General features: G+C 38.2%; 1 protein-coding gene and 1 long non-coding RNA gene across 5 annotated transcripts in view; one reads left to right on the top strand and one right to left on the bottom strand.

Annotated features, from left to right (window-relative positions):
- The window catches only part of PTPRA (protein tyrosine phosphatase receptor type A), a 185026-nt gene that overhangs the window by 69160 nt on the left and 98985 nt on the right, over window positions 1–16881 (bottom strand). The window lies entirely within an intron of this gene.
- LOC138149267 (uncharacterized) lies at window positions 10153–10545 on the top strand. The gene is made up of 2 exons (XR_011165273.1): window positions 10153–10237; window positions 10439–10545. It is a non-coding gene; the product is annotated as an uncharacterized lncRNA (long non-coding RNA).

The raw sequence follows: 16881 nt of genomic DNA, 5'->3' as shown, positions 1-16881 counted from the left end.
AACAGACACTTCAAGGTAAGTTGAAATTAAAGGAAATAGTTCAGTTATACCTATATTCTCTCTTCCTAGTATCACACAAATTCTATCCATAGGTTACAATAATAACTTGGAAAAGCTGCTCTTGGCATAAAAATACTGTCTCTTTAGACTCTGAGAGTTCACTATCCCACAGGAATAGGTTTTTGGTTTTTGAACATTAGCTCTGGGCACCATTTCTTGCTGCTTATATGCTAACTAGGTTGTGTCTCATAAGTTGTGACTACTAAACACTGCTGAGGTGCTAGGTCCAAGTCACAACTCCTACAATTTCTGTTAAGCCTTCTACTCAAAGTCAAAGACTCTAAAAAGATCAAGCAAAAGTTGAAAGAAGAATCAATTATGAGGCAGAAAAAGGAACTAGGTAATCTCCACTACCTACAGAAGTAATTAACTTAGCCTCATAGCCCCCCTCCCCAACATTTAAGTTTAACTTGTCCTTTTTATAACTAAATTTTTCAAACAAGTGAGCTATGTTACCATGTATTTCTTTATACCACTTCCTTAGTCTCTGTGATTTGATTTCTACTCCCATCACTGCTAGCCTCTAAGATGAAATGTGACTTCCTCCTATACAAACCTAAAACCCTTTTCTCAATAATCATCCTTCTAGATTTCTCTACTTATACCTGACCCATCATCTAATCCAGGAGTTTTTTGGGTTGCCTTTTTTTTTATGAACTCTCCTCTTTGAAAGTCTGATAAAGTCTATGGGAGCTTTTCCTAGAATGTTTTTAAAAGTATAAAATGAATGCATAGGATTAGAAAGGAAATCAATTATACTGAAACACAAAATACATTTTTCTTTTTAAGTATACAAACCCCAGGTTATGAACTACTGATTTAGGGGGGCAGAGTCAAGATGGCGGAGTAGAAGCAGGACCTCCGCTGGGCTCCGGCTTCCACCTTCCCCAATCCATGTAAAAAGGGGACTCTAAACAAACTTTGGAGCTGCAGAAACCCACAAAATGACACAGACAAGCTAACCTCCCGCTGAGGAAAGCCCAGCAGGCTGGCAGGAATCGGCCAGCGCAGTGCTCTGGGAGCCAAGGCTTTAGCCCCAGGGCAGGCCTGACCAGCCGCCGGCCAAAGGGACTCCAGATCAGCAGCAGCTGTGGTGGTTTCCAGATTTATCAACACATAGATGCGAAGGACAAAGTGAGAGGTCAGTGCAGTCTGGCCTTTGGGACCCAGTAAGTGGGAGTGCGAGCCAGCAAGCGCCACGTGGCAGCTTCGGCTCCTGGCCTGCAGAGTGTAGGGGGACCAACCACCAGTCTAAGGGGTAATCACTCTTGCTTGTAACCTGCTTGGATTTGGATTGCAGTCTAGGGTGGAGGTCCTGGGGTATGTGTCCAGCTTGCCAGAGTGTGTAGAGACCTCAGAGAGGGCACCCATCTAATACCTCCGGCAGCTGAGAAAATCCCAGCGTTTGGGACAAAAGCTCCCCTGTCTGGTGGCAGAGTCCTACTGTGGAAAAAAGCCCAGGGGTCAAGTGACCGAGGGGTGACATGACCAGGCAAAGGAAACAAAGCAGACAGAAGATTCCAACATTAGACTCCTATTTTGGGGACAAAAAGGAGCAAAACATGGAACAGGAGGAAGACACTGAAGTCAGAACTCCTACACCAAAAGCTTCAAAGCAAAATATGAGCTGGTTACAGGTCATAGAGGACCTTAAGAAGGAGATAAGCGAAGTGGAAGAAAAATTGGGAAGATAAATGAGAACAATGCAAGAAAATTACAGAATGATAGTCAATAGCCTGACTGAGGAAAATACTACCTTAAAAACACAGACTAACTCAAATGACAAAAGAGGCTCAAAAAGGCAATGAGAAGAAGAATGCCTTAAAAAGACAAATTTGCCAGATGGAAAAAGACTCTCAAAAGCTCAATGAGAACTACTGATTTAGTCACCAAAAGTTATCTGATTCATCCTTCGCCATTCTTAGAAATGCCCCTCCTAGGGCAGCTAGGTGGCACAGTGAATAAATAGAGCACCAGCCGTGGAGTCAGGAGGACCTGAGTTCAAATTCGACCTCAGACACTTAATACTTACTAGCCTTGTGACCTTGGGCAAGTCACTTAACCCCAATTGCCCTGCCCTCCCCCCTCCAAAAAAAAAAAAAGAAATGCCCCTCCTCCAATATTTCTATAGCCAATTCCCTAAACCCACCTGGAACATTACAATAATATTTTAGCTGGCCTCTCCCTCTACTTAGGCTCTTCCAAATTCAGCACATCCTGCATAAATCGGCTGACTTAATCTCTACAGTGTGATTCCTACTATCATTTATTCCTTTTTCCATCACAATCTCTGAAAAAAGTATACAAGGTCACACAGGACTGAATGCCATTATATATTTTTATTTATCTCACCAATTTCTATGGCTAAAAAATTCATTACCTGGTGACCGATCTTTCTGGTGATAAACTCCTCCATTCAGAGTCTTTGGACAATAGAGAGCTTTTCACTAGGATCATACCAGCTCTGGAGCTTGACAGAACTTTTTAGAGCAGAAGTTTTTATCCCGAGGTCTGTGAATTTGCTTATAAAAATATTCTGATAAGTGAATTTCAATATAATTGTTTTCCTTCATATTTTATGACTTTAATAATATTATTCTGAGATGGCATCATAAGCTTCACCAGACTGCCATAAGAGTCTATGGTTTTATACCTCTGTTTTTTGGAGTCTATATTCTACTTACATGACCTTTGAGAAGCCAGGGTCAATCACATACTATGATGAGGCATTAAAAAAGAACTAGGGTAGAAGAATTACAACTAAACAAAATAAAATCCAAAAGAATGAAAAGTCTTATGTTGAGTATAAACATGATGCAGCACGTTACCAATAATAACCTGTATTAAAAAAGAGAGTGATCATAGTGACTGGGGAAAGAACATAAAACAAAAGCATTCTTTTTGCTTTTTTGTTGTTTATTAATTCCTTTGGTTCTACTTTGTTAAACACTAATGGCCTTATGTAAGATCTTACTCCTGATTTTGTATAGCTAATAGAAACAAAGAAAAAAACAACATGGCTCTCCATCCTGTTTGGCCCACTTCTGCTTCTGTAGTGGCTATGGCAAAGTGGCAGAAAATAAGGAAGAGGGTGTTAAGACACACAAGTTTTTAAACCACCTATTAACTATTAATCAATATTAGATTATATAAATATTAGATTCTTGTTTAATGACAAATGAGTTAACATACTACTGGAGGAAGTGAATCATATCAGTCTTAATATTATTGATATAAGTGAAACCAGGAGACAACAGGAGCCATAGCTAAAGGAAAGGATGGCTCACAGATTCTCCTTGGAATAAAGGATATAATGAAGTTGGTTTTTACTGTGCATGTAATGGCAAAAAGAAACATTTTTTTCATGGGGCACTTGATAATCTGAGGTTGTAGTGCTCATGATGAACATTTGCAAAATGATCACCTCGAACACAACTGAATTTTAGGTACCCATATCTATTGCAAAGGACAAGAAGGCAGAGAAGTTCTATGAAGAACTCAGTAAGACCTTCCAAATAAAATTAATATATACTTAGTGGCTTCAATGCAAAGGTGGGTATAGGAGAGAATGGTGAAATGTTGGGAAATATGGCTCAGGATTAATAAACCAAAAGGGGCCAAAGGTTTGTAGATACACAACACACACACACACACACACACACACACACACACACACACACAGAATTATTTCTTCAAGAAGAATTAAGGGAGAGAGGTACTGAAAATGATGAGCTCTCAATAGTATTACAATTAAACTGATTATATTTTAATAGCCAGGAAACAACTGGTTACTGATGTGTCATTTCCAAATTACACATCTGAGTACAGTTAGACAATCAACTTGTTAAAGCAATGATCAAAATCAAATCAAATGATAAGAATAAAAACAATAATACTTCATGGTGAGTTAATTATGATTCTGAAAAGTAACTTGTCAGCACTGAATAAATAAGTGTGTATGCATATATATTTGATGTTTTCATAAATACACAGGTCTCTCTCTGTAGGGCATGCCAAGTTAAGAAAAGTTCCTATCTTGTTAAAAGAAAGATACTGTAAAACATTTTCTTGACTGAAAATTACTGAATAATAATACTAGTCCTGGCATTATTACTACTGAAAAAAGGTGGTAGAGAAAATATCAATAACTGTTGACATATGCCTACTCTCTGAGGGCCTTTTTCAAATTGAACTGCCAAACATTAAAACTCTACTGCAGAGAGCACAACCTCAATGGGCTGGTCATGTTATTCAAATGCCAAACACACATTTGCCTAAAAGACTATTTTATGGAGAACTCACAGAAGGCAAGTATCCACATGCAAGTCAGAAGAAGTGATACAAGGACCTCTCAAGGTCTCTCTGAAGAACTTGGAATTGACTGTCAGACAAGGAGACCCTCTGGCACAGGATGTTCAGTATAGTATGCCCTAATCAAAGAAGGTGCAGTGCTCTATGAGCAAAGCAGAATTGCAGTAGCTCAAAAGAAAGGTAAGATGCACAACTTTAGAGACATCTCCACTCCGAATGTTCATATGGACTATTTGTCCCTAATCTGTGATGAGCCTTCCAAGCTCACACTGGTCTGATGAGCCACAGTTGGACACACTGTACTTTTATGCTGATATACTGAGGTCATTCTGATCCTCTTTGAGCACAAAGACAACCATCGCCACTACCACCACCACTCTCCATTTCTACAAGCACTTTATGAGAATAATCCATCTATATGTTGAGGACAACTTTACTGAAGGCACAAGAAAAGGAACAGGAAGACATTCACAAATGATATTCTACAGCAGATCACATCTTTATTATTAGATAACTGGCAAAATGAGCAAGCAGAAGAAGCACAAAAAAGCCATAGAATTTATGGGGGGGACAAAAAGGATCAAGGCATGGAGTGAGAGGAAGACAGCAAGTCAGAACTCCTGCATCAAAAGCCTCCAAGAAAAATATGAACTGATTACAGCCCATGGAGGAGCTCAAGAAGGATTTTGAAAATCAAGTAAGAGAAGTACAGGAAAAATTGAGAAGAGAAATGAGAATGATGCAAGTAAATAATGAAAAATGAGTCAACAGCCTGCTAAAGGAGACACAAAAATAAACTGAAGAAAATAACACCTTAAAAAATAGATTAACCCGGGCGGCCAGGTAGCACAGTGAGTAAGAGCACCGGCTCCAGTGTTGGGATGACCTGGAGATCGAATCCCAGGCTCAGACACTTAGCACCCACCCAGAAACACCTGGCCGTGTAACCTTGAGCAAGTTACTTAACCCTAGTTGCTTAGGGGAGTCCAGATGGCTCAGCAAGTAAAAGTACCGGCGCCAGTGTCAGGATGACCTGTATCAAATCCAGGCTCAGATACTCAGCACCACACCCAGAAATAACTGGCCATGTAACCTTGAGCAAGTTACTTAACCCTGAATGCTTTAAAAAAAAAATAAATTAACTCAAATGGCAAAAGAGGCTCAAAAAGTCAGTGAGCAGAAGAATGCCTTAAAAAGCCGAATTTGCCAGATAGAAAAGGAATTTTAAAAAACTCACTGAAGAGAATAACTCCTTCAAAATTAGATTGGAGCAACTGGAAGCTACTGATTTTATGAGAAATCAAGATACTATAAAACAGATCCAAACAAATGAAAAAAATAGAAGGCAATGTGAAATATCTCATTGGAAAAACCACACCTTGAAAATAGATCCAGGAGAGATAATTTAAAAATTATTGGACTACCTAAAAGCCATGATCAAAAAAAGAGCCTAGACACCATCTTTCAAGAAATTATCAAGCAAAATTGCCCTGATATTCTAGAACCAGAGAGCAAAATAGACATTGAAAGAAATCACTGATTGCCTCTTGAAAAAGATCCCTGAAAGAAAACTCTTAGAAATATTATAGCCACATTCCAGAGTTCCCAGGTCACGGAGAAAATAGTGCAAGCAGCCAGGAAGAAACAACTTGAATATTGTAGAAACAATCAGGATAACACAAGACCTAGCAGCTTCTATATTAAGGGATCAAAGGGCTTGGAATATGATATTCGGGAGGTCAAAGGAGTTAGGACTAAAACCAAGAATCACCTACCCAGCAAAACTGAGTATAATGCTACAGGGGAAAATATGGTCATTCAATGAAATAGGGGATTTTCAAGCATTCTTGATGAAAAAAAAAAAAACAACAGAGTTGAATAGAAAATTTGACTTTCAAAGACAAGAAACAAGAGAAACATGAGAAGGTAAACAGGAAAAAGAAATCATAAGGAACTTATCAAAGTTGAACTATTTACATTCCTACATGGAAAAACGATAATTGTAACTCATAAGATTTTTCTCAGTATGAGGATAGTTGAAGGGAATATACGTGTGTGTATGTGTGTATAGGAGAGTATATATGTATATAAATATATATGTGGGTGTGGGCATATGTATGTTCATGTATACAAAGACAGAGGGCACAGGATGAGTTGAATATGAAGGGATGACATCTAAATAATAAAATTAAGAGGTGAGAGAGGAATATGTTGGGAGAAGGAAAAAGGGAGAGATAGATTAGGGTAAATTATCTCATATAAAAGAGGCAAGAGAAAACTGTTACAAAGGAGGGGAAGAGCAGGAAGGTGAAAGGGAATGGGACAACCTTATTCTTATTGAATTTGGCTTAAGGAGGCGAATAATATACACACTCAATTGGGTAACTTACCCTACAGGAAAATAGGGGGATAGGGATAAGAGGGGGGATGACAGAAGAGAGGGCAGATTGGGGGAGAGGGTAGTTAGAAGCAAACATCTTTGAAAAGGGATGGGGTCAAAGGAGAAAATAGAATAAGTGGGGGGGCGGGACAGGATGGAGGGAAATACAGTGTTTCACAATATAACTACTATGGAAATGATTTGGCTAACAACACATGTACAACCTGTATTGAATTGCTTATCTTCCCAGGGGGGTGAGTAAGGAGGGAAGAACGAAAAAAGTCTGGAACTCAAAGTTTAAAAACAAACGTTAAAGAAAAAAAATTTTTTTTACATGCAAATGGGAAATAAGATATACAGGCACTGGGGTACAGAAATCCATCTTGCCCTACTAGAAAGTTAGGTGGGGTGATGAGGGAGGATATAAGAGAGAACAGATTGGGGGAAGGGGTATTCAGTAGGCTGACTATTTTGGGGTGGGGTATAGGAGAAAGATGGGGAGTAAAAATTGTAACTCAAAATCTTGTGGAAATGAATGTTGAAAACTAAAAATAAATAAAGCAAATAAAAAATAGTATATCCTATTGTGCTTATTGTTTGTTGCCTATAAAATGTATTTGATTCAACAGAGCAAAATGACATCTTGAAGGCCCTTCTCCAACAAGATGTCTCCTATACACAAATTAAAATCACGTCAGAGAATGCAATGACCTTCTGATTATTAATTTCAAGCAAGGCACAAAATAGGAAGATACATGCACACCAAAGGTATTTGCTACTATCATGGACAATGTCCAACATAGAGTCCAAATGGAAAAGGTATTCCATGTAGATACTGAGGTCCTCTAAATATAGATAATCCTGTTTGGGAATCATATTTTGCTAATTACATCAAACTTTGAAATACTGCAGAGACTCTTAAACAAGTATCATAAGAGTTTGACTTCAACTAACCACAAGGGGGAAAACCAGATAAATGATGGATGCCTACTATCCAGGTTATGATATGTAGGTAAATTTTGTAGAGTGTACATATTTACCATCCTGTTTAAGCAACTGGTGGCAGCTAGGTGGCAGAGTGAAAAGAACACCAGGACTGAAGTCAGGAAGACTCATTTTTCTGAGTTCAAATCTGGACTCAGACATTTACTAACTGTGTGACCCTGGGCAAGTCACTTAACCCTGTTTCATCAGTTCCTCATTTGTAAAATGAGCTGGAGAAGAAAAAAACCACACAGTATTTTTGCCAAGAAAACCCCAAATGGGATCACAAAGAGGCAAATATGACCAAAATAACTGAACAACAACAGAAATATTTGAAACAAAGATACAAAATGGGTTTTGTTGGGTCACTTTTGCTTCTGAAGTGCACACAGATTCAGTCCATTAGTGCATGTATCTTAAATAGACAGTGGAAATGAACGATGAACTAGGACCAGAAAAAAGTAAACAGGTGAAAAGCAAGGCTTTAAATGACTAATCTCTGAAACAAAGACCTCTCTCTCTGTTCAAAACAAATATTCTCCTGGCAATGGCAAATGGCTACAAATCGTGTATTTCTAACCACCAAAAAAATGAAGATGCAAGTCGTCCAGAGGCCAATGTAGAGACACATGGTAGACATAAATAGGCTATATCATATTAGTAATGAAAAATATGCAATAGAAGTGTTAAAAAAAATTATCAATGAGATCTAAGACCAATCCTATAACAAGAACAAAGGATAAAAATATGAAAAGTTCATGTGCTTCAATAAATCTAGAGGATGGCTTCTAATACATTAGGTTGGACCCCCTGTGGAGAATTTATGGAAGGATGTGGCAAGAATGAAACAGGGTGGGAATGTTTGAATGGGTTATGATTTGTATCACTGGAGGAAGTATCCACATGGAAGAGATTACAGATCTATCAGAGTACTAAAACAGTGAATTATTTTTGTTGATAGTTAATTTTATAATAATTTTTTAAAAAATGAAATGGAATAAAAACTATCAACAGATATGTGTGTATATATACACACATATGTATGTATGTATACACACACACACATATATGTATGCAGTGGTTGAAAAAAAGGAGGTAAGCCAGCCACATAATAAAAATGAAAGATAAAGATGGGCAGCCTAATTGGAACACTAGTACCACAGAGAAATAAAGAAAAGGGAGAGTCTCTAACAAAGAGTTAGAGACAAAGTTTCATTCCAATTTGTATCAATGATCAAATTCAAACCTATATGAATTTCAGATAACATATGAACATGAATAGTATGGAATGAAAAGGTAGAATTCTATGTAGAAGGATTGTGATCTACTCATATCAAATCATAGATAACAAAAAATGAAAAGGCGGTAATTTTTCTTCAAATCAGTAACCTACAATGTCTGTCCACTACTTGTGACAGAGCTTCACAACATTGCCAAAGGTGGTATTTTTTTTTTCTTTCTGTAAATTCAAGTCAATTTGACAAGCATTTAAGTAGTACCTACTATGTGCAAGATCCCCATCCTTAGTGCTCAAAGTAAAAAGATGAAAAACAAGATAGCCCCTTGCCTTAAGGGGGTTACAAAAGATAATAGAATCCTTAAATGGGAGGAGAGAAGGGTTTTTCTGACAATTGAGTATCTGACTTGTATCTGGTAAGGATAGAATCACAGTAAATTAGGGAAGAGACATGACAGCAGGAATCAGAATTGAGATCTATAAGTCAACTTCTGGCCTGGGGGAACAAATTCAAATTTCAGGCACAAAATGAGAAAAGATTTAGATAGGGTTATATGCAGAGGAAAAGAGTACAGGAATTTACTGCCAAAAAATGCTACACATGTATTAGCCTATATCAGATTGCATATGCCCTCTTGGAGAGGGGGAGAGGAAGGCGGGGGAAAAAATTTAGAACTCAAAATCTTATATAAGTGAATGCTGAAAATTGAAAATAAATTTTTTTTAAAAAGAAAAGAAGGGGTGGCCAGGTGGCGCAGTTTGTAAGAGCGCCAGCCCCAGCATCAGGAGACCTGGGATCGGTTCCGGCCTCAGATACTTGGCACCCACACAAAAATAACTGGCCGTGTAACCTTTAGCAAGTTACTTAACCCCGACTGCTTTAAAAAAAAAATGCTGCTGTGAGGAAGGAGAGTGTTCCAGACATGGGGAACAGCTTCTACCAGAGGTACAGAGGGAGATGTCATAGGTGAGGAAATGGCAAGCAGTCCAGTTTGACTGATCATATAGCTTGAAAGGGTAAATAATGTGTAACCAATATGAAAACACAATCTCGAACCTAATTGTGATGAGCTTTAAATGTTAAACAAAAGAGATTGTATTTTATCCTTCTATCTTGTATAACATTGTGCCAGGTGCAAATACAAAGCTGAAACTAAACATAGCCTCTGCCCTCGAGTTGCATATAATCTAAAAACAAGAAAATTGACTGGCCTCTTTGCATTTTTTTAATTCCTTTCTTTTTCATTAATCATAGTGCAGAGTATGTGACATTTTTAAATATCCCTTTTCCTTTGCTATTTTCTCACCTTATAGTACCCCAATAAAAATTTTGAAACCTTTAAAAATAGAATTGAGCATATCTTCCCTGCCAAAAGTTTTGGAACCATATGGTAGGATAGACTGGACGATCTTGATTCAGAAACAGCGAGGTATCTTATTTTTAGAAATGTCATAGAGAACAGTAGTCATGTCCTTTGCTTTAGTTAGCTTACCACATAACCATTTCTATAATGCTAAATTGTCTTTGTATTATTAGTATATCAATAAACTATCTGTATTCACAAAAAAAAAATGCTGCCATCTTTTTTACATGCAGGACCTTTCCTTCTATTTCCTACCCCCATGGGGTATATGTTTAGTAATGACATCACTGGGTTCAGGATTTTTTAAAAGCACAATTTAGAATTCTTTTCCAATAATGGTCGGATCAGTTCAGAACTACCAACAATATATTTTCCACTCATCTCACAAGAAATGAGGGACAGAAGAGTTGAAGACCCAAACTTGCTGCCCCAAGCATGAAGAACCTCTTTCTACTTCATCCCATAGCACATGGAACCAGAAGCTGTGGGCAGCCACAGGGAACAAGCCCTTCTTGATCCTCCTTCACTTTCCTCTCTGCAGCTGAGTTTTGTGGACCTGGTGCAGTGCCTGGCACATGGTGGATACTCAGAAAATGCTTGATGACTTGACTTAGCTACTCCTCATCCTCTTTGTACTGCTTGAAAGAGAGGCATTTTTGGACCTTGCCGGAAGACTTACATTTTAACACAACTTAACCTCTCCCTCTTTTTCCTTTTCCTTTCCTTTAATTTCCTTAAAAGTGGGAAAGATCAGACTCAGTTTTCTGTCTATGTGGAAGTGGGAAGAGATTAGATAGAGTACTTGGGTAATGGATGTTGATAATACTTGCTACTGATTTACCTCCTTGCTATTGCCATACATTTATCAATTAAACAATTTTACTTTCACTGCTCTAAGAGGTCAAAAGTACTTGTGAACAAATGGCTTCTAAATGAAAGGAGAGGCTTACAAGTAGAATGGGAACAAATGAACCAGAGACTATTTGGAGCCTAGAAGTAATAGGACTGGTTATATTCATGAGGGCCTATTTTTACAGTGATAAGAGTAAAAGCCTTAAAAATCACCCTTAAAGACCTTGGATCCTGACAACTTGCTTGTTCCCTCCAAGTAACAATTCCTTTCTCCTCCTCACCCACCACTGCCCCTGGCCATCACAAGCAACAAGGTCCTGTAACTACCTAGAGGATGAGGGCTATGTTTCTGATACTAGTGCTTAGCGTAGTGGCTGGCACATAGTAATAAATGTTTACTGACTGACTGACTGATCCTAAAGCAAAGGTAGAAAAAGATGTGGCTGTCAGAGAAGAGAGCATTCCTCTACATTATCAGCAATTAGAAATGCCACACAGCTTATAGGTAATAAAATAGTCATACAGAAGAGATTGTAGGGTAATAGCCGGCTGTTTTTCTGGTTCAGATATGTATGCTTATGCCTGAAGACCTGCCTGCATGATTTTCCCATAGACCAACTAAGGTGAGCGTTTTGAAAAACTTTCAAAGACCACCTGTGTCCCTAGAAGCAACCAGTCAATTAAACATAAACTGTGAATTGATGGTAGAATAAACTAATTCTGGTAAAGTAAATGGAAATACAGTGGAAAAAATTCTGGACCTGGAGTTAGCAGACCTGTGTTCAAATACTGACTGTCATTTATTAACCAAACTACCTAGGCCAAGTTGCTTTACTTCTCTGTATCTCACGTTCCTGACTGGTAAGATGAAGGAATTGGACCCAGTGATCTTTAAGCTCCACTGCAGTACTGAACATAAGATCGTATAATCTTGAATGGAATAAAGTCAGTCTGACAGAGGTTCCTAGACTGGTAGATCAAGAAAATGTTATTAGACTAGATATTCTTAATCAGGGGTCAATAATCTTAAATTAAATAAATTATATTAGATACACACACATGCATACACATATATAATAAATAAAAATCTTAAATAAAAATAAATCTTAATCAGGGGTAAATAGACTTTAAAATTTTATAATTGTATTTCAATATAATCGGTTTTCTCTGTAAACCTACATATTCTATTTTATGCCTTTAAAAACATTCTTCTGAGAAGGAAGTCCACAGTATGAGTAGATGTCCTCTTCTGAGAAGAATAAGGAAGGTAGCAGTAGAGGTGACTTGAGAAGAGATTTTAAAGTTTAGAATGATTGCCCTGCTATCACATCAATCAAGGAAGAGTAAAGGGATTGGCTTACAGCACACACAGAGTTCAGCTGGGATTAAATATATAAATCTGTAGTGCACCTGGTCAGCACAGATGCATGACTTCCTCTAGTAGCATTCAGTTATATGGTAAGAAAAGGTAGACAAGGGGCGGCCAGGTGCCTCAGCGAGTAAGAGCACCGGCTCCAGTGTCGGGATGACCTGGGGTTCAAATCTGGGCTCAGATACTTAGCACCACACCCAGAAATAACTGGCTGTGTAACCTTGAGCAAGTTACTTAACCCTGATTGCTTTAAAAAAGAAAAAAAAGACAAGAGGAGTAACCCAAGTTGCAGGGGCATAGCTGGGGGTATATCAGGGGTAGGGGAGTTGAGATTGAGAGAAATGAGTGTCAAAAAGAGAATAAGGCAAGAGATTCAAGGATAGGATAGTGTGAAGTTGACCAGCACCTGCAGGGTTTGTCTTTGAGTCATATACAAATTCCTGCTTGGGTTTGGTAACAGATAAAATTGCTCTTCTTCAAATGAATTTGCAAGGTCTTTTTAGAAAATTAAAGTTAACTTCTACAATGTTTCCCTTTTTAACTTTCACTTCTAGAGAATGGAATGAAATGCAGAGCTTCTTTATAGTAACACCATATATATCTCAGGTACTCAGTAGCACCTATTATATCTGCTTCCTTCAGGTAATATCTGTTCCATTTTATCCTTCACTGTCTTATTATTTTGTCATATATTTTAACCAATAAGTCACCTCAACCTCAAATATGCAACAAACCAACAATGACCACACTGTGTAAAAAAGAGCCTTTGGTTTGCCAGGCCAGCTGCTGCCATTAGCATCCAGCACTATTTAAAATTTCCCTCAAAATCTGCTTGAAAATGGCTGGTTAGGCATCTCTCATTCATGTCACCAGGCCAGCCTGGCTGCCAGACTGGAAGCCCAGCAAGCTACTACAATGCCTCCATGCGTTCTTAATACATTTCTTCTACTTCAGGCTACTTACCACTGAACAGCTAATTCTAAACTTCGCTATTCTCTCTTCTAAAAGAGTTGTGTTATAATAAATTACACTTCAGAGCTGGGAGTTAATGCTATTTCTGGAGCAAACTACTTGTGGATCTCAGCTAATGAACATAGCTTTTTAGAGTTGGAAAGAAGTTCAGAAATTATCTAGACAAGTCTTCTCATTTTACAGATGGAGAAGCCAAGGCCAGTGGGATTAAGTAATAGGTAGCAGAATTGAGACATGAACCCAGATCCTTTCACTCCAAACTCAGTGTTCTTTCCACTATATGATGCTGCCTGGTAGTCAATGTTAAACCTGGCTTCAAGCAGACTGATCACAATCTAGTTGACTACAATGTTAGCTTTGCTTCCTATTCACTGCTGCTTTTAAACACTTGAAGTTCTAGAGGGAGAGGGATGACCAGAGACTGCTTATTTATACAGAAAAGGTTGAGTAAAATGGAATCTCATACAGATGTAAAATTATCTGCTATCCCATCTACTCTGCCCAGGCATCTGTATTTTGCTGCTACATTGGGGCCACACCCTCACTTTCACAACACCATAGGAATCTGTTCTTCTCATCTGAGGTTTCTACTTTATCAGTCAATATATTCAATTACCACTAAACAACTGCAGATGTAGTTTCCCTGGTAAGGTTTGGTACATATTGTTGGTCCTCAGATTATGACCATAAACTAGACCATTATGATGATCTGGCAAAGTAAGATGCAGTTTTTTGAAAATAAATCTTACCTCCCCAAATCTCATCCCTGAAAAGAACTGAGAAAATGGATCCCATCTTTGCAGAGGTGGGGTCTATGGGTGCAGACTACTACATATGCTGTCAGTTGTGGCTGATGTTTTGGATGATTTTGCTTAAGTACTTCTATTTTTAAAAAAATTTTGTTGCTCACTGAATAGGGAACTGTAATCCTCTTTGGGCCTGTTTCCTTATCTGTAAAATGAGAGGGTTGAACTAGGCCTTTATGGTTCCTTCCAGTTTACAGCTATAAGCTTATGACAATTTTAGAAATGAGAGACAATAGGGGCAGCTAGGCAGTTGATAGAGCACCAGCCCTGGAGTCAGGAGGACCAGAGTTCAAATATGGTCTCAGGCACTTACATCTGTGTGACTCTGGGCAAGTCATTTAACCACAACTGCAAAGGGAGGGAGGGAGGGAGGGAAGGAGGGAGGGAGGGAAGGGAGGGAGGAAGGAAGGAAGGAAGGAAGGAAGGAAGGAAGGAAGGAAGGAAGGAAGGAAGGAAGGAAGGAAGGAAGGAAGGAAGGAAGGAAGGAAGGAAGGAAGGAAAGAAGGAAAGATAATGCAAATAGTAATCAATAAAACAAAAAATTTAAAGAAAAATAAATTGTATTCCCCAAATACAATAAAAAGATTGAAAACTGAAATAAAAGTAGGTTTCACCACAACCATCAGTTCTTCTGATAAAATCCATGGTTCCAGTTGGGATAAATAAAGCAAACCAGGTAACATTTTTTTGTTATAGGAATACAAAATTACTTAAGAACTGGCCAAAATGTTTATATTCATAAGTCATCTTTCCATCACCTTATGCTTTATCTATAATTTTAAATGAATTTACGTTTTGGTTCACAAACAATTATTTATTATGAGGCTGTATCATAATATCAGGCAGCAAGCTAGGTCCCATGGGAATGCAAAGACAAAGACAAAGACAACAGCCCTCCTCGCCCCCCCCCTGAACTTAAGGGGATCCACAACACTGATTAAGTATGATATGAAGTAGGGAATGATAAGAATAAATGAGAGAAATAACAAAGCATCTCTAGGAACACTTGAAGTGGAAAAGAACACTCACTTGGTAGTGAAAGATTTAAATGCTAAACAAAGAAAAATTAAGTTTTCTCATGCTATCTTGTCAGAAATCAGGCCTTTCTATTACTTCCCAGTCATCTCCACACTTCAGCTATTCCAGCTCCTCTTTATGGGAAGTCTTAACCCATTAAAATGTAAGCTCCTTGAGGGCAGGAACTATTTAGCTTTTTTATATTATATTATATTTTTTATATTATGCAAATAGATACATAATTAGAAAGTATGGACCCATAGTAAGTGCCTAATGAGTGCTTCCTCATTTTACCCAATTTATCAAAAGGCTTTGTATTTTATTCTTAGAGTCTTCCTTACAGGTGAGAGAGGCCACTGAAGTTTTACAAAGCAAGGGAGCGACACAATTTGACCCATATTTTAGGAATATCACTTTCTCAGCTATGTAAGGGACATAGCAGAGAGATGAAAGATTAGAGATAGGAGAATCATTTAAGGAAACTATTGCAGTAATCAGGGCTTAAACTAGTCAGGTGGTATAGGAATGGAAAAAAGGAAAGGCATGTCAAAGGTGTTGTCGAAGTAGAATCAATATAACTTGGTTCCTCAATATGGAAGAAGGGTTCTGTGTGCAAGCGAAAGCAAAAAGTTGAGGATCACAGAAAAGTGGTTGTAGGGAAGGGGGTTTGGTGAAGTTCATAAATAGAAGCCACACTGAACTCAAGAAAATATTAAAATCTGGAGTTAGCTCACAGAAGTCGGTAAGCCCAAAGAAGATTATCCCTAGAATATACGGGCAAATTCACAAAAAGTGACCTGTCTTAAGATGATGATGATGAAGATGGCTGACATTTACATTGTTCTTTAAGGTTTACAGAGTATTTTATGTGCAGTATATCATACAACCCTGTGGGATCTGACCCCAAGTCCCAGTATTATCAACGTTTTATATACAGAGGAGGAGACTAGGGTGCAGAGAAGTTAGGTGACCTGCCCATGGTCACATGTTTAGTAGCTGTTGGAGGCAAGACTGCAGTCCTGCTCTATCCTGATCTCAAGTTTAGCATCATTTCCACTATACCCAGCTTAATTAGCTAATATTTATCAACACTCAGCAAACTGAATACAGAGTTGAGATCTAGGGCGATCTCAAAGTAACCCAGGTTCCATGAGTTGCAGCCAACCAGTCAGTCTTTCTCTGGACAATGCTCCTGGGAGAGGAGCTAAAAAAAAGGGGGGGGGGGGTTAATTTACTGTGAGCTATTTCTCTTTAATAGCATCTTTTAACTGCAAGAGGGGCCACTGTAGATTTCTAAGAAATGAAAAGTTATACACAAAACACCACTTGAAGTTTCTCTTAAGAATAGTCTATTGTGAAAGTCATTTACTAAATGATATCTAACAGAGAGATAGCTATTCTCTGAAGCAGCCAACTAACCAGTAACTGGAAAAGTTAATGCTTGGGAAAAAATTGGCTCAGGAAGGCTTTTCTCTCTTTGAACACCATCTTTGTTTTTTCAGATGGCTGCAACATGCCATCCTGGT

The sequence above is a fragment of the Petaurus breviceps genome, unplaced genomic scaffold, assembly GCF_028583685.1.
Source record: "Petaurus breviceps papuanus isolate PSGF00001 unplaced genomic scaffold, PetGlider_PUasm1.0 140, whole genome shotgun sequence".
NCBI lineage: Eukaryota > Metazoa > Chordata > Mammalia > Diprotodontia > Petauridae > Petaurus > Petaurus breviceps.
The sequence above is the reverse complement of the archived record's forward strand: the minus strand, read 5'-3'. Positions and strand labels throughout refer to the sequence as shown.